Below are 22,863 nucleotides of genomic sequence, written 5' to 3' on the forward strand. Positions count from 1 at the left end.
CCTCGAAATCCATCAAGTTGTATACATTAAATATTTATACTCAATAAAGTGGTTTAAAAAGAAAAGAAGCACTTACAGGGCAAGAGAAACACCATATTCACGAAGATAGAATTCTTTGTGTGAGGTTTATTCCCTGCTCTTAAGACTTATCAGTTAGAAAAAAAAAGAAAAGAAAAAAAGAGAGAGAGGGAGGGAGGGAGAGGGAAAGGGAGGGAGGAAAGGAAGGAAGGAAGGAAGGAAGGAAGGAAGGAAGGAGGGAGGGAGGGAAGGAAGGAAGGAAGGAAGGAAGGAAGGAAGGAAGGAAGGAAGGAAGGAAGGAAAGAAGGAAGGAAGGAAAGAAATTTCCTTAAAGCATATTCTTCCTATTTCAAAAACCTTGCAGAGTACTTATGGATCACATTTCAAGATAATAAATTCTATTCAGATAGATGTGTAGATGGAAACATGAAAGAAGGAAAGAAGAAAGGAAGAAGGGAGGAAGGGACATTTATTGATGCCCACCACTGTTGCCTTACCTCTTTATTTTCTCCATCTTAAGATTTCCGTTTTGGTTCAATCATTGTTCAGTCATTTTCACAAGGGCTTTTTTAAAGGTGCATAGTTGATATACTCTGCATTCTTATTTATGTTCACCTATCTGTCTCTCACTCTATCATTCAGGCCAATGATATCTTACTTCAGAATACCTTAGCTTGCAGCTCTCTGACTGATGCTATTCCACTATCTGTCAGCTTTCAGGAAATTAATTTTAAAGATTAGACAGGATGCCATTGTCCAATGCTTCACTGATACTTGCTTTCGTTGGTTGGTTGTTCTTCCTGCCTAGAGGCTCATAATATTCTCTTCATTATTCAAAGTTCCAGGATTTTACTAGTACTAGGTCTTTTCTTATCAGTAAAGCCTGTAATTCGGGCAGTCCTTACAACCTACAATCTCAGGAATGTATTTACTTCAGGTAAATGTCTTTCTAGTATTTGTTTAAATCTGCTTCTCTTCCATCTGGTCTTTTTTCACTTCAGAAATGCCAATTATTGCCATGGTAGGAATCCTCAAAACATACATCCAAGTTGCCTACATTTTTTTTTTCGGTATTAGAATTTTTCTTCCACACCCCTCACCTTGCAGATAAGGGATGCAGCACCCCAGGGGTCCCTGCCTGCAGGCACAGGCCCCGCCCTGCGGGGGAAGATGGGGCAGCCAGCGGTAGCTGTGAGAAGTCGGCTGCCGGCTTCCTACTCCACCACGCAGAGCAAGATTTGCTTAAAACGTCCCGCAGTCACTCTGAAGGAGCCCGGCTAGACCGGGGCTGCAGCTGGTTCCAGGACCTCAGCGACGGTTTCAAGGAAGCTTCCAGAAAAGCTGCTCCGCCTGAGCTCCCCTGGGACAGGACACCCCGCTGCAGTCCCCAGCACAGCACCCTGCGGGATCCCCAACCCCGGAAGCTGATTTCACCGACCAGTCTTAGGCGGGACACACGTCCAGGTGCAGGCGGCGAGGCGGTGGGGCTGGCCTGGCCCTCCCAGTGTGGCCTCTGGCTCCGTCACCCCGAGGACGCAGGCCGCGTGCTGTGGGCCAGGGGGCAGGCGGGGTGCGCCCCCATCTCCTGCACGCGGGGCGAGCCTCCGGGACCGCCGGCCCAGGGATCCTGGTCCATGCCAGCCAGCCCTCCAGAGCCCTCGCCCAGGTCTGCGGGGCAGCTGCGGCCGGGCCCGCTCCCGGGCTCCCCGCCGCCGCCGCTGCTCTTCAGGCCCTTACCAAGGGCCCAGGTAGGCGGCCTGCACCGTCTCCGAGTGCCCGGTTCTCAGCTGGGGCCACAGCCGGGGGGCCCTACCCATCGCGGCTCGCTCCTCTTCACGCAGCGAGTGAGGAAGGCCATGGATGTGAGGATGATGGTGCGACGACGGACGGTGGAGGTGACCACGGTCACCTCGAAGCCGAAGGCCTCCTTGGTGGCACGCGCTTGCACACGGAGGTCACTGAAGACCACCCGGCGACGCTCCCCCTCCGCGTACAGGTGAGGAGGCCATACCGTACCATCTGGTGGGCTGAGAGCACTGGAGCACGTGAAAGCCCCGGGGACACGGCCTCCCCTGTGCGCACGCGCCTGTGCGGTTCCGCGCCTGCTCTCCGCCTCACCCGGTGGCTGGGGCTCTGGCGGCCCCCAGGCTGCCTACAGCCGCGGTTTCCCTTTGTGCTTTGAGCTTGTCCTTGCAGCTGCTCGAGCCACCGACCAACCCAAGCATCAGTAACAACCATCCTTATCTTCAGTTTACCTGCATGGTTGTTTAATGCAGGAATCAAGCTGTCAAATTCAAAGAAGCCTTGTATCTGCTGCATGTAACAGCAGTTCTTTTGTTTTTGTTTTTGTTTTTTTAAATCATTCTTCTGCTCGGGGCGCCTGGGTGGCTCAGTCGTTAAGCATCTGCTTTGCCTCAGGTCATGATCTCAGGATTCTGGGATCTAGCCCCGCATCGGGCTCCCTCCTCTGCAGGAAGCCTGCTTCTCCTTCTCCCACTCCCCTTGCTTGTGTTCCCTCTCTCGCTGTGTCTCTCTCTGTCAGATAAATAAATAAAATCTTTAAAAAAAAAAAAATCATTCTTCTGCTTTTCTAACAATTCTCTTGCACTGGACTTGTGCTGTAGTTTTTCTGCCTATTTTTCCCCCTCACCTATGAGACCCTTAGATTGTTATTTATCTTTGACAGCTCATTGGGACTGGTCATGGTGTGGAGAGCTCTGAATGGCTAGGCTCTCCTGGGTGCTGGAAGGAGAAGAAGCCTCTGCCTGGTAGGCCTGTGAGTCTGGAAACCCCCATAGGCTCTCCCTGTAAAGAGAAAAGGAACCAAAATCAGGTAACCATTTTCCCCAGAGCCCTACTGCTATCCATCCTTTTCCTCAATGTTTGTTTGTTTTTAATGAATTAATAAATGAACTTTTTGAGCTTTATCTTTTGTAGCAAGATAAACTGAGGTTCCACGTTATCGTGTTTCCGGGCCTTCGGGAAATAAGTGGTTCTTAACTTGTGGGGGATAACAGACATGGGTGAGAAACTGAACAAAGCTAGACAATCTTTCTCTAGAAGGAAAATGCTCTCATGTATATTCAGAGAGTTGCCAGATCTCGGAAGTCCATGAACTTCAAGTTAAGAGATCTCCGAAGAGCTACAGTCCTATCATTCCTCTGCTTTTCAGACTACAAACAGCAGGATCGCTGAAACTGCTCTTAAACCTTGGCCTTCCTGAACATTTGCTGCTGTGCTCCCAGAAACAGTCTTATCCATTCCACTGAGCAGAACCCTTCCTTTGGCTGAATGAAGGGGTTATAAGCTATGGCGACAAAAGAGCTAGTACTTAACACTTGAACTTTAAAAACTCACCCCCCCTTGTAAGTTTCTAGAAAGATCTAGAAACCAAAAGCCTTCCATAGTAAAGGGACACCTTTAGATGACTAAAGACAAGGGAGCTCTGTGAGATCCCTTTTGTAAGAGCACTCACCCCATTCTTGAGAACCCCACCCTCATAACCTAATCACCTCCCAAAGGCCCCACCTCCTGATGCTTTTGCCTTGGGGGTGAGGATTTCAACATACGTATTGAAAACTCAATTCTTATTCATAACTCAATAATGAATTGAATTCATAACTCAATTTATATGGTCAGCTGAGACCATAGCGCTCAGTATGAAGAGAGAAAAAAAAAAATAGAAGACTGAGCCTGTCATGTCAGTTACAATTATGAGGAGCCAACTAATTTTAAAACCTCACTAAATTATTCTTTTAATCATGTAGATTAGGCTAGGTGGTCTCTAAGTTCTCTTCCATTTATAATTTTCTCTATTTGATTCATGATCTAAAATTCTATTTTTCTGTATCACATATTGCTCTATGAATCAAATTATGAAGTCTTTAGAAATAGTAGCTGTGCCTTAAACATATCTTTACCTACCATAGAATCTATGGAAATGTCACACACAGAATAGACATTAACACATTGGTCATTCAATATTGTAGTCTATGGATTTCTCCCATATTCACTTAATTATTTCAATAATTGGCATTACCCACAACCACAAAGGTGATATTTCTGGCAGGTGAAAGGGTGAAGATACTACTTCTTATTGACGTTCATTTACTCTTTTACATATAAACCATTCATTTATCCTTTTAATTTATCAAACACTGACAGCTCCATCTATTTCATATGACTTTATGGAGTTACTACACCTATTCACAATTATTACTTTTTCTTAAAGAATTAGTTTGGCTATGAGACTTGGACCAGGGAAATTTCTGGGGAGTAATAATCAACTGCAAGGAATTGGTAACCCAAAATAAGATGGTCATTAATTTTGTTGAAATGCCAAACCTCATACCTGAAAATGGTGGGCAAAATCAGCAAATAGGTAACTTTTAATAGATAGCACACTTTTATTGCTGTTCATATAGAGATTTTACTGAATGTTCACAATCCAACAAAAATAGCTTCTTAGCTATTCCACCCAATAGGGCAAATAATCTTTATTAGTTTCATATCCAGAGACTATTTAAAGGGTTTAAATCTAATTTAGGACTTACTAGCTTGGTGGTTTTTTGTTTTTTGGTTTTTGGTTTGGTGTTACATAAGTATTTTAATTTTGTACAGCAATGGTATAGACTGAAAAGAGAATGTAATAAAGGATTCAGGTTATGGTCTTGGTCACACTGGAGAGCAGCTGTTGCTTATGAAGCCCCTGATCCCCACGTACTCTTTGGGAATAATAAACTTCCACTCTAGAAAATAGTATAAACTCTGATGACATAAGGAATTTTTAGAGAATTCTCTTCCTCGGAAAACATCTCACAAAGACATAATGTTATTTCTAGAATGCTGTATTTCTAGTGATAGAAACCCTTATGTTTGCTTTACTAACTAAATCTGTTAAAACACAGTGGTTCCTCCTTATCCACAGGGAATATGTACCAAGATCCCCAGCAGATGCCCGAAACCACGGACTGTATCGAACCCTATTTGTACTCTGTTTTTTCCTATACACACATACCTATGATAAATTTTAATTTATAAATTAGGCGCCATAAAGATTAACAACAATAACTAATAATAGGACAATTATAACAATATACTGTAATAAAGATTATGTAACTGTGGTCTCTCAAAATATCTTCTTATAATGTACTCACCCTTCATCTTGTAATGAGATGAGATGATAAAATGCCTACATGATTAGATGAGGGCAAATAAATGCCGCAGGCTTTGCGACATAGTATTGGGCTACTCTAACCTTCTGACCACATGTCAGAAGGAGGATCATCAGCTTCCAGACCACAGTTGGCCACAGAAAGCAAAACCGCAGATAAGTTTATTACAGATACGTCTGTAGAGACAAAGGTCACAGATTTGAGTCAGAAATTATGGATGGTGAGTTTAAGATTATAGTGCTGGTGTGTACATTATAAGGCTTGGTGAGTAAATGTAATTCCTACAGCAAACATATTCTAATAAATATAATTTACTTTAACCGACCTAAAATAAGCCAGTGCAACTTCACATAAGAAACAATGATAGCAAACACACAGAACATTCTATGTGTGGTTACATTCTATGTGTGGTTACATTCTACATGTGGTTACGTTTTGTAACCACATTTAAAGTTAGAACATCTCCAAGTTAGAAATCAATGGTCCTTAAAACTATTAAACAAAACTTATTTCAGGAATGCTCTTTTCCACTCTTAGCAGACAGGAAAAAAACTCGATTTTATTATAAGAAGAAACTAGATGCAAATAGATATAATTTAAGTTTTATGACAGCTAGTTCTTCATTAAACGACTAATTGACACTTTTGGCTGCTAGAGTGAATTATAATCTCTAGTTAGGGCTGAATTAAAACATGAGGCTTATAACTTTCTGTTGCCAACGTAGGATGCCAACAATAATAATTATAACAATAATAACAACATTGAAAGTAGGTAACACTTACTGAGGACTTACAATGTGCCAAAATCTGAACTGTGAATATTTAATCCCCAGAACTACCTTATGAGGTGGCCTCTCATTAAGACACTCATTTTACAGATGAGGAAATGACAAGGTATAGAAATTAAGGTCACAGAGCCAGGAAGAAGTGGATTCTCATCCAACCCATGCCCTTAAGAGTTAAACCGTTTGTACCTCTCATAAGTCAACAACCTGATATTCCCAAAATGTCCTTTTTTCAGAACACATTTTAATACAATGGTGCTGTTTTTAATGGGGTAATCCGCACACCTGAGGTGGGGTCATCACATGTTTTTTTCCACAAAACACTACTTTCCAATCTCTTTCTCCTCCCTATACTGGTTTATTTCTCTCTCCTTTATCTCTTTTATCAATTTTTCCTTCCTTTTTTTAAAAATGATTTCATTTATTTATTTGAGAGAGAGCACATGCACACAGGAGTTGGGGCAGACTCCACACTGAGCAGGGGCCGAGATCTAGACCTGAGCCAAAGGCAGATGCTTAAGACTGAACCACCCAGATGTCCCTCAATTATTCCTTCCTTTTGCCGATTTCTATTTTCCCTAATCTTCTCCCATTATCTTGGTCTGTACAATAAGCTCACCAGGAGCATTTAGCAATACCAAAAAACTCCTAAAAGGTGATCCTTGGGGCTTTAGAGGTGGATGGTCCTTAAGCCAAAAATTGGAAAACAGAAACAGAAGCTGAGAACACAGAACTGTTTTTCCTACTCCTGCTGACCCTTGAACAATGGTTTGAACTGCATGGGTCCAGTTATATGCAGATTTTTTTCAATATATACAGTACAGTACTGTACATGTATTTTTCATGATTTTCTTAATAACATTTTCTTTTCCCTAGCTTATTTTATTGTAAGAATACTGTATTAGTACATATTGATTTAGTTTTTAAATGTAGCTGAGGTCTGGAGCCCACAGCCAAGAAAGAATTCTTGAGACATCTTTGGTGCAAAAAGTTGGTTTTATTAAAGCATGGGAACAGGACCCGTGGGCAGAAAGAGGTGCTGCACTGGGGTTGTGAGGAATGGCTGATTATATACTTGGGGTTGGGGGAGGTAAGGACAAAGGGAGGTGTCCAAAAGGATTTTCATATCCAAAGAAGACCCTCAGGATTCTGGAGGCCTTGCCATTGTCAAGCTAAGGTTGTTTTTCCCCCTAGCAAAGCATTAACACTAAGAGAGTTGGGGGGCGCCTGGGTGGCTCAGTCGGGTGAGCGCCTGCCTTTGGCTCAGGTCATGATCCCAGGGTCCTGGGATCAAGCCCTGCATCAGGCTCCCTGCTGGGCCGGGAGCCTGCTTCTCCCTCTCCCTCTGCGCCCCCCCCCCCCACCCACTTGTGATCTCTCTCTCTCTTTCTCTCTCTCTGTCAAATAAATAAATAAAATCTTAAAAAAAAAAAAAGAGAGTTGGACAAAGTTTCCAGAAGGAATGTCACACATATCCCATGGGGGGGCGGGGGGGAGATGTCAGCTTGTGCTTTGTCCTCAGCTTGCCTTATCCTCCCTCAGCACGTAAGACACACAAAATCTGTGTTAATTGACTGTTTATGTTATCGGTAAGGCTTCGACAGTGGGCTATTAGTAGTTAAGTTCTTGAGGAACCAAAAGTTAATATTTCAACTGTGTAGGGGGTGAGGGGGTCAATGCCCCTAACACATTGTTCAAAGGTCAGCTGCACTTTCTTATGGAAAGTGCTGCTCACCAACATTTATCTTGGTGTAAATTAAAAACAAAAAACCTGCCTGATGTGAAGTTAATGGGCTATTTGTAAAGTTGTTTGAATTTGGGGGAAGAATACTCTGATAAAATAGAGTTTGAAGGGGTCATTGATTTGGGCTTATGCCTTCTAACAGGCAAATTATTATTGCACTACATCTAAGTCAACCACCTCACTTTATAAATGAGGATGCTAAGACCCAGAGAAGTAAGTCGTGCTCAAGGTGAAATAAACAAGATAATGGATTTGCACCAACATGGATGGAACCAGAGAATATCATGCTAAGCAAAATAAGTCAGTCAGAGAAAGACAAATACCATATGATCTCACTCATATGTGGATTTTAAGAAACAAAACAAACAAACAAAGGGGGAAAAGAAGGGAGAGAGTATCTCCTCTCGAATTTTATTATAAGCAGTAATGAGAAACAACGCTGCTCCTTCAGCACTTTGCTTAGACATCCCCTCCTTAAATATCCCATTTCACTGCTCACAAGCTCTACCTTCCCCAGCACAGGGAACATCATTCAGCCATGTTCTTCGCCACTTTGTAATGAAGGTCGCCTTTCTTCTGGTTCCTATTAACTTATTCCTCATTTCTGCCTGAGACCTTACCAAAACTACCTTTAACGTACCAGCACTCCCTTCAGGGCAATCTAGACTTTCTAGCACGTACTTCAAAACTCTCCCAGACTCTGCCTGTTACTATCTTAAAGTCACTTCCCCATGTGGAGGTATTTATACAGCACCACCCCACTTCTTGGTACCAAAATCTGTCTTATCAGCTTCAGCTGCCATAACAAAATACCGCAGACTGTGTGACTTCAACAATAGAAATTTATTTTTTCACAGTTCTGGGGGCTGGGAAGTGCAAGATCGAGGTCATTGCTCTCTTCCTGGATAATAGTCGCCTTCTTGCTACGTACTCACATGGCCCTTTTATCCGGTACATGTGGAGAGAGGGAACAACCTCTCGGATGTCTCTCTTTTTTTTTTTTTTTAATGCTACTTAAGTCTCTGATGTCTCTTATAAGGACCCTCATCCTAGCTGATCAGAGCCCCACCCTTATGACCTCATTTACCTTAATTACTTCCTTCAAGGCCCTCTTTCCAGACACAGCCACATTGGGGGTTAGGACTTCAATATATGTATTTGGTGGGTGACAAACATCCAATTCATAATATATACCTAAGCTAAAAAAAAAAAAATACAAAAAGATTCAAAGTAAAATGATGGACAAAGCCAAGACATGCTACACATCAATCAAACAAAAACTAGTTTAGCTATACTAATATCACACAAAATACACTTTCAGATAAGAAGCTTCACTGAAAATGAAACATTTCACAATGATTAAGATTCAATTCACCGGGAATACATATTTATTGCACACGTGATCATCTGTTAAAAGAGGATCAAAATCTGTAATGCAAAATTTGAAAAATCTAAAAGAAAAAAACAATATCCACAATCCTAGTGGGAGATTTTAGCACATGTCTTTCCGTCTGATAGAGCAAGAAGACAAAAGCAAATCAGTAAAGGGAAAGAGAACTTAAACATCGTGAAAGTGGTCTTTAAAAGGGTAAGATGTGGGGCACCTGGGTGGCTCAGTGAGTTAAGTGTCTGACTTTTGATCTCAGTTCAGGTCTAGATCTCGGGGTTGTGAGTTCAAGCCTTGCATTGGGCTCCGTGCTGGACATGGAGCCTACTTTAAAAAATAAAAATTAATTAATTAATTAAAAGGGTAAGATGAAAGCAAAGAAAAATATAATATATGCCCTCAGTGACCCAGAATTTTTCTAGAAAATATCAGCATAAGATGTGGGGTAGTGGTGGGGGAAGAAAACAAAGTGACATGAGAACATACTAAATTATTTGTCTGGTTCAGGGAAGACATGGACATTAAAAATTTTCAGAACTCAATAGAAAATATATCTATCTATATAAACTGGGGCACTTAAGTGAGGAGCAACCACCATAAGAATAAAAATTGAATGTATCTCTTTTAAATCCAGAGAAGAAAACCTATCCAATAAATAGTGATAGTAAACTGAAGTGATAGTAAAAAACTTCCCCTTATTAAAAAAACATTCTCAGATGGTGAGTTCTGCTAAACTTCACAGAAAAATCATTTCCCAGGTCGACCACAGGACTGGGTGAGTTTTAGGGCAGGTTATTTCACCTCTCTGCGTTTTGGTTTGTTCTGTAAAATGAAGTCATTATTGCTCGTAAAGTGCTTAGCACAGTGCCCCATAGAAGGCATTCAGTAAATATTAACTTTTACCATTCTTATTGCTTTTACTACTATTGTTACTGCTGCTTCTGCTACTATTATTCATGTCTCTTTATAGTCTCCTGAGTCCCTGACATAAGGGACTCATAATAAGTCTATCAACATTTTTGAGTTTGATTTATGCAAATAGATGGAACTAGAGCTTGCAGGCGTGGGGAATGTTTCTTAGCAAGATGAGATCCAGAGAAAGAAAAGTTTGTGTTAACTCCGACGTAAGCCAAGAGTAATATTATATGGTGGCACCGCTTGCTATGGAATAGAACACATTAGAAAATGTCAGTTACACTGAGGAACTGATTTGGGTGTGAAAGTCAAATTCTTGCCCAGTTACTGTAAGTTAGAAAGAACAACAAGCTAAGAAGAGCTGACTCTTGTCCACGATTTGCTGGCAAGTATCAGGAAGCACATCCCTAACTAGGTCTGGACTCCAAGACCCTACATCCTTGCCTCTGTTTAATAGGTAGCAAATCTCAATTTGAAGTGGGCTTTGCAGATAGTCATTGCTCAAGAAACATTTATTTATCAATTTATCAACTTTAATCATTTTGTCAATTTAGCAATTTCAGTCAGTTTATCAACTTATCAATTAGGTCACACATCATTTGTCACTCTTCGTCAGATACCAAGCATTTCCAAAACTGATTAGTTTATCAACATCAGATCATCATACTATGGAGACCCTACCTAATGGAGTGAAATTCAAACCAGGAGTTTGTGTTATTTCTATGGACAACAAAAGAAAATTTGCTTTTATTATCAATTTCTAGAAAGATATGGTGATGTTCTACCTTTCCAGGAGCTTCACTTGAAAATTTAGTAGAATATTTATAGGAACAAGAAAGATGGACACCTGAACAGGCTGGAAAATGTATTGAGCATGAATGCCTAAGCACATAGCAAAATGTTTGGCAAGAAAAGAAATGTTAATGTGTGAAATACACAGTGGACTCAGTTATTAATTTTCCCATCAAAGTTTTACTTCAAAAAACAAACAGTGCTGACTAGTCAGTGTTTCATGATGGAAAGAGAGCATACCTTAGGAACTAGTTCAGGGAGATATTTTAGTTCCTTTGCTTTGTTTTTCAATTAATCATTTGACTATTTTGTGCACTTCCTTTCTTTGGGGAAATGTTCTGAATCTGATCTGATTATTTTTTTAAAACCTATTCATTGTGTGCAAAATACTTTTGGTATTTGCAAATTTACAAAATGTTCTTAACCTCGAGGGAAAATAAGTTTGAGAAAATTAAAACAAGTCCAAATCATTAAGTACATTTTTTGAAATCCCTCAAGTGTAGGAAGAATGGAGGTAGAATTGAACAATAATCAGGCTTGGACCAGAACCTAGAGAAATCTCTGAAGATGTCAAAAATGATTTTATATGAATCATTGTGGTTTGTTTTTTTTTTCCTTCTTTGGGACTTCTTAAAAAGAAGGGGATAGATTGGAGAAAAGCATGAAAGAGGTAAGCTTATCAGAATTCAAATTTGGCTAGGATGTGTTGGTGTAGTTAGCCCTCCCCAGTCCATCAAGCTTACCATCCTAGTGAAAATTCAATTCCTTTCAAATCAATGGAAAGGTGCCATGCTAGTACTGAGGGTGAATAGAAATACAAACAAGACTGGATTCTCCCCCACATGAACTGTTTAACATGACAAAATGGGATAAAAGAAAAAAATAATATTATAATGTTGTATAAGTTTATAGTATAATCATATTATAAAGAGGATTTTCACGGTCATCTCCCAGAAGTCAAAGGGAGATGAACTCTACTTCTCACCTTTTAAATCCTTTCTATCCCTCCCAGGCAGTTTTGGTTCCACATCTGTTTCAGTCTCTACAAAACTTTCTAATATGCTTGTCGTTTATACCACAAGTGGGATTCCATTGTAAACATTCCTTGATTTTAGTTCTAAAACCATGGAAGGAGTGCCTTTTGCCCCAAGCAAGATGGCAGTATAACATGCGGGGCAAGAGAGTGGCAAAGAGTGTGGACTTCAGAGCCAGATGACTTTGGTACAAAGCCCAGAGTCACCAATGGGAAAGTTACCTAATTCCCTAAGCCTTGGTTTCCCCATCTCCAGAATGGGCATATTAATACTTCCTACCTCAAGAGTTTTGAGGCTCAATGAGGCAGCATTGAGAAAACTAGTGAACATAAATGTTAGCTATGATTAACGTCTCATTCAGGTATATCTATTCTTGCATTCCACAAGTATGTCCCGAGTGCCCATTCTGTGCCAGACACTGTTCTAGACTCTGAACCCTAACAGTGAAGAAAATCGACAAGATCCCAGACCTCAAGGAGCCTCCATTCTCATCTCAATAAGAAAATGGGTTCCATTAGGAAAGAGTACATCAGATGCTATTTTGTATCTCCCGGGGTGCCTTGCACAAAACAGACAATAGGTGTTTATGAGGAAATCATAATGAGTGGAAGAAGGAAGACATGCTTCGAAAATCTTGCACTCCTGGGCAAAGAAAGTAATTATGTGGACAAACCAATTGTATTGTGCTAAGGAGATCTGGAATCTAGTGCTTTAACATTTCTTAAAAGTCAATTCCTTGGTATTTGAAAACATAATGAATTACACGAAGTTTCCACTGCATCATGCCATGTTTTGCTCACAAGGCAGAGGAATGTGTGATATGGAGCACACTTCTGGATTGTGGTGTTCAGCCAGGTGAGCCCAGATCACCTTGGGTTTCACGGCCATTCAGTCTGCATCATCTGGCTGCCAGTTGGAGGCTTGGCTTTGCTCTCGACCTTAGAGCCACAGGGAGCAAAAATGTGGCCAGAGTGACCGTGGGAGGCCCAGGGACACCTAGCTAAGGAGTCTCTCCTTTAAGACTGGAGTTAATACTAAAACACATGTTTCTCAAGGACAGTTAGTAATTTAGACTTATTTATTTATTTATTTATTTATTTATTTATTTATTTATTTGGGAGAGAGAGCGCGCAAGCAGGGGAAGAGCAGAGGGAGAGGGGCAAGCAGGCTACGCTGAGCACAGAGCCCGATGCAGGGATCAGGGATCGATCCCACAGCCCTGAGATCATGACCTGAGCTGAAATCAAGAGTCAGATGCTTAACCAACTGAGTCACCCAGGCACCCCTAGACTATTTAATTTTTATTCACTCTTCACAGCAAATAAGAATCAGATACTTTCTTTTTTTTTTTTAAAGAACATCAGGAATTCTTAGTCTAATTATAAAAATATGTCTTGTTCATTGAAAGAAACTAGAAGCTGTAACTTTACACACATACACACATTCTTCTAAAGAGCAAGTTTTGAGAATTGTGTAGAAACCAGGAGGGAACTTGCAGAGGCATTGGTCTGGGAATTCAGGAGACTTGGGGCTCAGTGTTGACTCCAATCAAGCAGTTGCTTGGACGTAAACAAGTGAAATCTCATGTCTGAACTCAGTTTACACATCTGGAAAATGGAACACTTAGGGGCCCTTCCACTAAAAAGTAAAAAATACTTTTTATAAGTATTTATTAAATAATGATCTGTCATATTTCCATCTCTTCCATACAGTATTTAAAAACAACCTTGTATGATAGTTATATTTTATAAGGAGGAAACTAAAGCTCAGAGAAGCTCATTAATTTACCCAAGGCTACCAGATATGGGCAAACGTGTGATGTAAGGGTATCTCCTGACACTAAGTCACATCCTCTTCCCAGCAAACTATAGCTGCCTTTAATTTACTAGGATATAAAATGGCTCCGGGTTTCAGAAGAAAGAATAACCCTGACAACAAAACCTCATCTCCTGCTTGACCCTTTGCCTAAGATCGGCTCTGCTGTCACTTACCTGTAGGAAATCTATGGTTTACAACTGTAAAGTAGATAGGTTGATAAGTTGAGTCTTACCTAGAGAAGGTATCTCGAGCTTCATTGACATTCACAGACATTCAAAAGATGTGGTCTTAAATAAAGAGGGTCTTTGTCTTCTTTCCACCTGTGCCTCAGTGATTGTGGAGAAATGTAATCAGAAAATAAGATGGCATGTAGATCAAACCCAACCATAACAAATTCCCAGGGACTAGCAGACTTATTGGCCTGGCCAATAAATGCTTACCGAAAGAGACCAGAATGCCTCTTCCAGGAATCTGAATAGTGGAAAACACAGAAAAAGCAGGCCATTTGGTAGCCATAGAGCAGACACTGGATGCATATTGTCTTTACCTTAAAGTTGGACACCTAGTGAAATTAATAGGCTCTTACTTTTGAGGATCTCACACTTGTCTTGGAATCCAAAGCATTTTTCAGATCCTGATCCATTTTCCACAGGGATTGTTCTCCTATGCACCCTGTTCTTGGGTTTCTGAGACACTATCTTCCCAAGCAATATATGTATACTGCTACATTAAACATTTTTTTTTAATTTTTGGAATAGGTGACTCTAGTCTTTACAACACAAAGAGCTAAATAAAATTCTGCACAATCATTTTGTTATACTATATACTACTAAATTCTACTGTGTCAAATAAGACTGAAATTAATAGCAATTTTGCACCTGGTCTGCAAATTCCAAGGCCTGATTTATCAACGCTACATATACTTTCTGTTACTCTTTTGGCTACCTTAACTGGCTCAATTATAATTACTGAGAATCTTAAGAATTCAGTAGGACCTAACAAGAGGAGACATCTAGTACCATGACTTACCTATCAGCCCAAAGATCACTTTCTTCTAAAACCAATTCCATATTCTCTGGGAGTGAATCTTAAACATTTGATTTTAATCCATCCATAACTTCTATACCATTAAGAAGCTAAATTCTAAAAAAAAAATGTGATGAAACTATATGTAGAAATATGTATGGTGATTATTTATGAAATAATTACAATAATATTTATGAAATATTATTTATTTATATGTAATTTATAATGAATGTTCTCACACTAGGGTAAGCAAGCTTCTCTTTAGAGAAACTCTTTGGCCAAGAAAGTTGAGCCAAAGGGTTTCCAACCCCTGACTTATTTGAGGCACTCAGCCCTGTGGATTTCATTTCCATCAACAATAATGAGTTCTGCATGCCTTAGAAAAGAACAAAGCGCTTGGTTTTTTCCCTGAATTCTGGTTTTCAATGCATCTACTGCATGTAGCTTATCTGATGCTCATAAGAATCCGCCTTCACATATTTTAATTTAATGTTAACATTTCCTTCATTGGCTTATTAACTGCTCTCCAGTGCAGGTTAACCAGTGAACCCCAAAAGAGGTCTCCAGTTGCTCTGCAAGGGTGATGAGCAATTCTCACCCTGCACTTCAGCCAACAAAAATGTTGGGCCATTTTACAAGCAGCAGAAGTCCCAGAAGTCTACATGGTTCCATGGCATAATATATGCAGAAAAATAATAAAAAGTTTTATGGCTCTGAGAGAGCCAACCAGTCTTAGTAGTGCCTCAAGGCAGGTAAAGCTGGTATGTCCTTACTCAGCCTCATGCCTTGACAATTTTAACCGAGAGTACTTAGACTTGAAGTGCCTGCTTTGTAAACATAAAGACAGTTCTGGATTTGGCATAACAATTTGCAACAGGTCCTGCCTAAGGGCATTTGTATCTAGTTGGTATCTTATCTAAGCGATCAGAGAAATTATTTATTTGCAGTATGAAAGCTAAGTTATTTCAATGAATGGGCTGTTTTTATATCCTTGGCAAGCCAAGAAATTTACACTCCACTCCCCACTGGGAAAAAACGAGGACATTTGCCGATGGAAGTCCAGTTGGATATTAGCCTCTGATAGCTGACTTCCATCCAATGCAAGTACTCTTTGGAAAGTTTTTCCTATTCCCTGATAACTTCCCTGTACATGTATTACAATGACATATATATATATACAGGGACATTATCAGGAAGTAGAGAAACCTTTTGCAAGGCTCCCATTTCATTATAGACCACTTGAGATGGCTGATACTCACACCAAGTGGGAGATCCTGGGTGTGGCTGCCCCTACAAAATAAAGAACTGGGGTTGAAGGAGAATGATCAAAAAAATTACAGAGAAATCGTCCCACAGAGAATGGTTTATAACATCTACTCACTTATTGAAATTTTAAAGTTTGAATAATTTTCTTAATATATGGATTTACTCAGGCTGAAGGTCAAACCATGATCCTCCTGTCCTATATGATATTTGACATTCCTAAAATGTCATGGAGAACCCAGAAGGCAAAGTCTGTTTTTGTCTTTTACCAAATGTTCATCACTTTGCTTTGGCATTCGTATAACTATATGTGTGTTTATGTTAGGAATATATATATAATATATATGTATTATATATACACATATATATATATACATACACATATATAATATATATGTTTTATTTATTTATTTATTTATTTTAGAGAGAGAGCGAGCGTGGGAAGGGGAGAGGGAGAGAGAGAACCCCAAGCAGATGCCCTGCTGAGTGCGGAGCCCGACGAGTGGCTAGATATCACAACCTGAGCCGAAATCAAGAGGCAGATGCTTAACTGACCGAGCCACTCAGGCACCCCATATGTATTAATATATGGGTATATTTAATCCTAAAACACACACATATTCTATATATACAATCATATATATTGCATATATACATATATATGTTCCTAATACACTTACATAGTTTTTTCCTCACTGAACTCTAAGGTAATCATCACCCAAAGTATAATTGCTTACAGATTCTGTTTACTTTCCTAAGATTTCTTGATCCTACAAACATTAATCTGATCCAGGAAATTACACTGGCTAGATGCCTTTATGAAACATTAACTGGATTTCAAAAGAAATTATATTTCTTCAGGAAGAGAAAGATATGATGTCCATGAAGTCTTTGAAAGAAGACAAAAATACTCTCACTATCTGCAGGTAAAAGGGCATTTGTATCCCAAATGTTGAAGCTGTCATATGAGCTCTCTCCGTATTCCTAAACCATATAGAAACTCACCAGTGGTCTAGGCATCTCTAACCTAATCATTCATTTGATAGCATGTTCTGTTTTCATCCAGACACATCTGTGTTTGTGAGCCCAGAATTTTTCGATTTTTCCTAATGGCTTCAATTGGATTATTTCATCCAGGCAAGCTGCCTCTTTTTTCTATTTCTAAACGTTCACTGTGAGTATTCCTATACCAGAAGAAAAACATGTTTTTGATGTTGCAAAGAAGCATTACCTAAAATTAAGTCTTTCCCTGTAACAGTATCTTCATGTCTACAGCCTTTCCTTTCTTGGAAAACAACAACAAAATGTGTGCAAAGATCACTTTCATCTACCACAGAAAACCCCACCTTTCCTCATGCAAAAATGCTAGCTTTGAGCTGCTAATAGTATTTCCCACATCCCTTAGGCTTTCCCTCTAGGTTTTTTTAAAGTCTGACTGAGGGGCACCTGGGTGGCTCAGTGGGTTAAGCATCTGCCTTCAGATCAGCTTCAAGCCTCAGTCTGGCTCCCTGCTCAGTGGGGAGTCTGCTTCTCTCTCTCCTCCCCGGCTCGTGGACTTTGTTGCTATCTCTGTCTCTCTCTGAAATAAATAATTAAAATCTTAAGAAATAAATTTTAAAAATAATAAAATAAAATAAATAAAACCTGACTGAACTCACCACAATTTAACTGGAGATTGTGGAGCTCAGGAGGCTGTGACTATAAAAAATGGAGATATTAGTTTTAAAATGTGTAAAACGGATGAAAATAAACCCATCCACTCTCTCAGCTGCACTGGTATATTCATTACTCAACAATATATTAATTGACATGGTAAATAATCGATAGTATGTTAATGACATCATTACATAGAATTATCTGCTTAGAGCAGCACTGTCTAATAGAAACATAACATGATGCACAAATGTAATGTCAATTTTTTCATTTCACATTAAAAAAGTAAAAAGAAACTGAAATTTAATAATGAATTTTATTTAACCCAATTTATCCAAAATAGTAACGTTTCAATGGCAATGTGATCAATATTAAAAAAATTATTAACAAGATATTTTACATTCTTTATAAAATTCATGGTGTATTTTACACTTGCAGCACACCTCTCACTGGCCCCATTTCCAGTGCTCAGTAGCCCCAAGGGGGTGAACCGTGCAAATCTACAGCATGCTGAGTAGTAATGGACAGACACTGGATGCTCACTACCAGCTCTCCCAGCTTTTGATGTTTCAGTATATGTCAGAAGTGTAAATTAGCCAGTCTAACACCCACCATGCCTGTTTCTTTAGAGATTTGAAAACTAGTGTCTAAAGTTTAAATTGCTTTTAACTGATGTTAGTTGTACCATATTAAGAAAATCTTCTAGAGGCCACTTGCATTCCTTGACTTGTCCTCTTTTTCCCCTTCAAAACCAGCAGCAGAGCATCGTCAAATCTCAGTACCTTTGTCTCTGTTTCTCTCCCCACCCCCTTTCTCTCTCTCTCTCCCTCTCAATCTGACTTCTGTTTTCATCACATCTTCTACCCTTACTCTGCTTCCTCTCTTTTAGAAGGAGCCTTATGGAGGATCCAGGATAATCTTCCCCTATCAAAATCATTAATTTAATCACATATGCAAAATCTCTTTTGCCAGATAAGGTAACGTAGTCACAGATTCTGGGGATTGGGATGTGGACATCTTTGAGGACCATTATTCTGTCTATCACAATGGAATATGTCCTACTCAGGTCTGCAGGTAGAATTCTGTCGTATTTAGTAACATTTAGTTATGACATAGATCTACATGTGACAAAAAACTAGCTATGTCCTAGATGAATCCCTGCTTATTTCAAGCAATATTTCATAAGAAATATTGGGGATGGAAGCAATTTAAATATATGCTCTTATGACTTAGGGAAAGATAAGATAATAGGTGCCTGAGTTGAGGCTGATGAGAAAAGCTCTCCAGGTATGTATTAACTACTTTTAAGCTGCTTTTCCAAATTTGCTGGGGCAAATCTTCACCCTCATTCCCAAGTAATTAGCATCACATCTAGCATGAGTGAGCATAAAGGTATACTTTCCCACAAAAAATATAATATTTTGATAGGAATCCTATTCTTTGCTAAATTTGTGCTATAAAGTAGATCAACAAATATTTAAGTCAAATCAACAAATATTTAATGAGAATATTATGGTGGAATATTCCATCACTTAAACTATAAATTCAACTTTCTTAAAAATAACCTCTACTTTTTTAATTTCCTTTCATTAGAAAATCAGTACAGGCAAAATGGTAATTGACTTACAAACTTTTAATTGAACCCACCAGAATGCTGTCCTTTTTATGCCATCTCTTCAACTTAATCTTCTTCTGCGGTCCTATTTATACACTAAAAGAGAGTATTGAGCCAATCAATGAAATTTTATAACACTGTGTTCCTGAACTGCCTCGACCACCATCTGAATTCCCTACTGCACCTTTCACATGTGCTCAGGCTCCAGATGTCTTGGAGGATGTATTAGTCAGCTGCTTCCATAACAAAACACCAGAGACTGAGTGGTTTAAGCAACAGACATTTATTTCTCACAGTTCTGGAGGCTGGAAGTCCAAGATCAGGGTACCAGCATGGTTAGTTCTGTGGAGAGCTTTCTTCCTGGCTTGCAGCTGACAGACTTCTCACTATGTGCTCACATGGCAGAAAGAGAGAGAGACAACAGGCTCTCTGATGTCTCTTCTAACCAGACACTAAGCCCATCATGAAGGCCTGCCCTCGCATGATATAATATATATCTACTTATCTCCCAAAGGCCACACCTCCAAAAGAAGGGGGAGAGGGTGAGGAGGTTGCACAGTTCAGTCCACAGGAGGGGAGATACAAGATCCAGGCAAAGAAGAGCCTCCAAGTGATGGTACATGCTCTGGGAGACCTGATTAAAGTCAGCCCTTTGGTTATCCTCCAGCTCTCCTGGCTGGGAACAAAGAGTAAATATGATAACTGCTGAAAAGCTCATTTCTCAGGATCACTAAATGAGCCTCAACGTGAACCCCAAAGGATGTTTTCTACCCCAAAGTGTAACTTTGCACTTAAACAATTACATCCTTGAAATGATGCCTATGGAGAGTGAGTTTTCTTGAAATGACATCTCTAGGGAGAAACCAAATGCTTAGGTAGGACTATGACTTTCTTATCTAATCTTGCTTTTTAAAATACTTTTACTTTTCTTGACTTAGAAATGGATAGGGTAAAGTTTCACAAACCAGGAGAACGATTCCATTTATGATTCCTAAACTAAAATGCCACTGTGCTAAAAAGAGAAGTGAATGATGAGTGTCCATGCAAATCATTTCTGTGAAAACTCAGTTTCAAAAAGACACTGAATTTCATTCATGATTTATCTTTAAAAGAAAGGAAAATATAATCATTAACCATAGAGATTAACTGGAAAGGTTGTCTATTCTGTGCTTTATTCTGTATAAAATGCAATGTAATTATGACTTCTGTTGTAAATTTCAGTAAAGCATGATTTAATACTACAGCAAGGGTGCCATTAAAAATGTGAATATTAACTTTCCAATAATTTCTAGAAATTGAAATGGAATCTGTTTGGCAATAACATGACATTTTGACACCAATGAAAATATTTTATGTAGTTATGTAAGCAATAAAAATAAATGTTTTATAAAAATTCATCCAGAAGGACTTATAACTAGGAAAAACAATCATAATTAACAAGATTTCATAAAGTACTCAGCAGCCAAAGATAACTTTTAGACCAGCTGAAGGTGATGAGGTCATTGCTGGTCCTAAGTTCATAAGATCTGACCACCTGTAGAGATTTTTTAAAAGCACTTGAAAGAATTAATTTTCCAACTATGGACAGGCTGAGAGAGTCTCCCTCTTTTATGTGACCTTCTATTGTGCCAAAGTAATGGAATTGAACGCACCCTCGGCTTTTCAAGCAGCTGTTCCTATGGTGCAGGAGTAAATGTGTAAACCCTACCAGCACCAGCTGGAAAAAAGACAGGAATCTACTATTTCTGAATGTATTATGGAGCCTAGATTTTGTTTCCAGGATAAAATGTGTCCAAAGAAACCAAATTTAAGAAGAGGGTTGTGAAATCATCCAGCAGATGAGTAACCATCTTGACAATTCAGCTGACTGATGCAAGCAAAGCTGTCCTGTCGGGAAGCATCCAGCTTACTGTACTGGCCATGCTGTATTAGAGGGATTCTTTCCTATTCTTTTTTTTTTTTTTTTTTTTTCTATTTTAATTTTTTTATTGTTATGTTAATCCCCATACATTACATCATTAGTTTTAGATATAGTGTTCCATGATTCATTGTTTGTGCATAACACCCAGTGCTCCATGCAGAATGTGCCCTCCTCAATACCCATCACCAGGCTAACCCATCCTCCCAACCCCCTCCCCTCTAGAACCCCCAGTTTGTTTTTCAGAGTCCATCGTCTCTCATGGTTCTTCTCCCCCTCCGATTTCCCCCCCTTCATTCTTCCCCTCCTGCTACATTCTTCTTCTTCTTTTTTTCTTTCTTAACATATATTGCATTATTTGTTTCAGAGGTACAGATCTCTTTCCTATTCTTTTAACTGAGATCATTATAGCAACATCCAAAGCACAAAAGCAATATTGTCAAGTGTAAATATATTTTTTCTCAATATGAACATCACTGATCACTAAATATCTTTTTTTATATTATTTACTTATTTGGGGCACCTGGGTGGCTCAGTCGTTAAGCGACTGCCTTCGGCTCAGGTCATGATCCCAGGGTCCTGGGATCAAGCCCCACATTGGGCTCCCTGCTAGGCGGGAAGCCTGCTTCTCCCTCTGCCACTCCCCCTGCTTGTGTTCCTGCTCTCGCTCTCTCTCTCTGTCAAATAAATAAATAAATTTATTTGACAGAGAGAGAGAGAGCACAAGCAGGGGGAGCTTCAGGCAGAGGGAGAGGGAGAAACAGGCTTCCCGCTGAGCAGGGGGCCAGATGCAATGCAGGGCTTGATCCCAGGACCCTTGGGATCATGAACTGAGCCAAAGACAGACACGTAACCGACTGAACCACCCAGGCACCCCAAAATTTCTAAAGCCTATGGAGGATTTTTTAAGTCAAATAATAATTATTATGATGATAATAATAATAATAGGAGGCATTTTATTAACTAAAACATGCTTCTCTTTTAACTCTACTTTTAAGTATAATTTTAGTAAAAATACTTAAAATTACCTTCTAAATCTAACCAAATAACAAAAATATAAAATTTTTAAAGATTTTATTTTTAGGTAATCTCTCCACCCAATGTGGGGCTTGAACTCACAACCAAGATCAATAGTTGCACGCTCTACTAAATGAGTCAGCCAGGTGTCCCTAAAAATATATTTTTTTAATGTGTCATAATGTTTCTTTTAAATAGACTATTTTTTGGAACAGTTTTATTTATTTTTTTAATTTATTTATTTGACAGGGACACAGCAAGAGAGGGAACACAAGCAGGGGGAGTGAGAGAGGGAGAAGCAGGCTTCCTGCTGAGCAGGGAGCCCGACGTGGGGCTCGATCCCAGGACCCTGGGATCATGACCTGAGCCGAAGGCAGGCGTTTAACAACTGAGCCACCCAGGCGCCCCTGGAACAATTTTAGATTCACAGCAAAACTGAGTGCAAAGTAAAGAGTTCTCATATACTTCCTACACACACACACACACACACACACACACACCAAGCTTCCCCCACTATCAACATCACACACACCCCAAAGGGATACATTTGTTCCTATCGGTGAAGCTACATTGACACATTATCACCTGAAGTCCATCCCTTACATTAAGGTTCACACTTGGTGTTGTACATTCTAAAGGTTTTGTCAAATGTATATATGTGTCCACCGTAGTAATATCATATAAGATAATTTCACTGCCCTAAAA

The 22,863-nt window shown here is 39.6% G+C and overlaps 1 long non-coding RNA gene across 1 annotated transcript; it reads right to left on the bottom strand.

Moving 5' to 3' along the window:
* Positions 1 to 2,538: 2,538 nt before the first annotated feature.
* Positions 2,539 to 14,798, bottom strand: LOC116625040. The gene is made up of 3 exons (XR_004297988.1): positions 13,899 to 14,798; positions 8,808 to 8,919; positions 2,539 to 2,823 (listed from the first exon to the last, which is right to left on the bottom strand). It is a non-coding gene; the product is annotated as an uncharacterized LOC116625040 (long non-coding RNA).
* Positions 14,799 to 22,863: the final 8,065 nt, after the last annotated feature.

Source organism: Phoca vitulina, unplaced genomic scaffold (assembly GCF_004348235.1).
Source record: "Phoca vitulina isolate PV1807 unplaced genomic scaffold, GSC_HSeal_1.0 scaffold72, whole genome shotgun sequence".
Taxonomy (NCBI): Eukaryota; Metazoa; Chordata; class Mammalia; order Carnivora; family Phocidae; genus Phoca; species Phoca vitulina.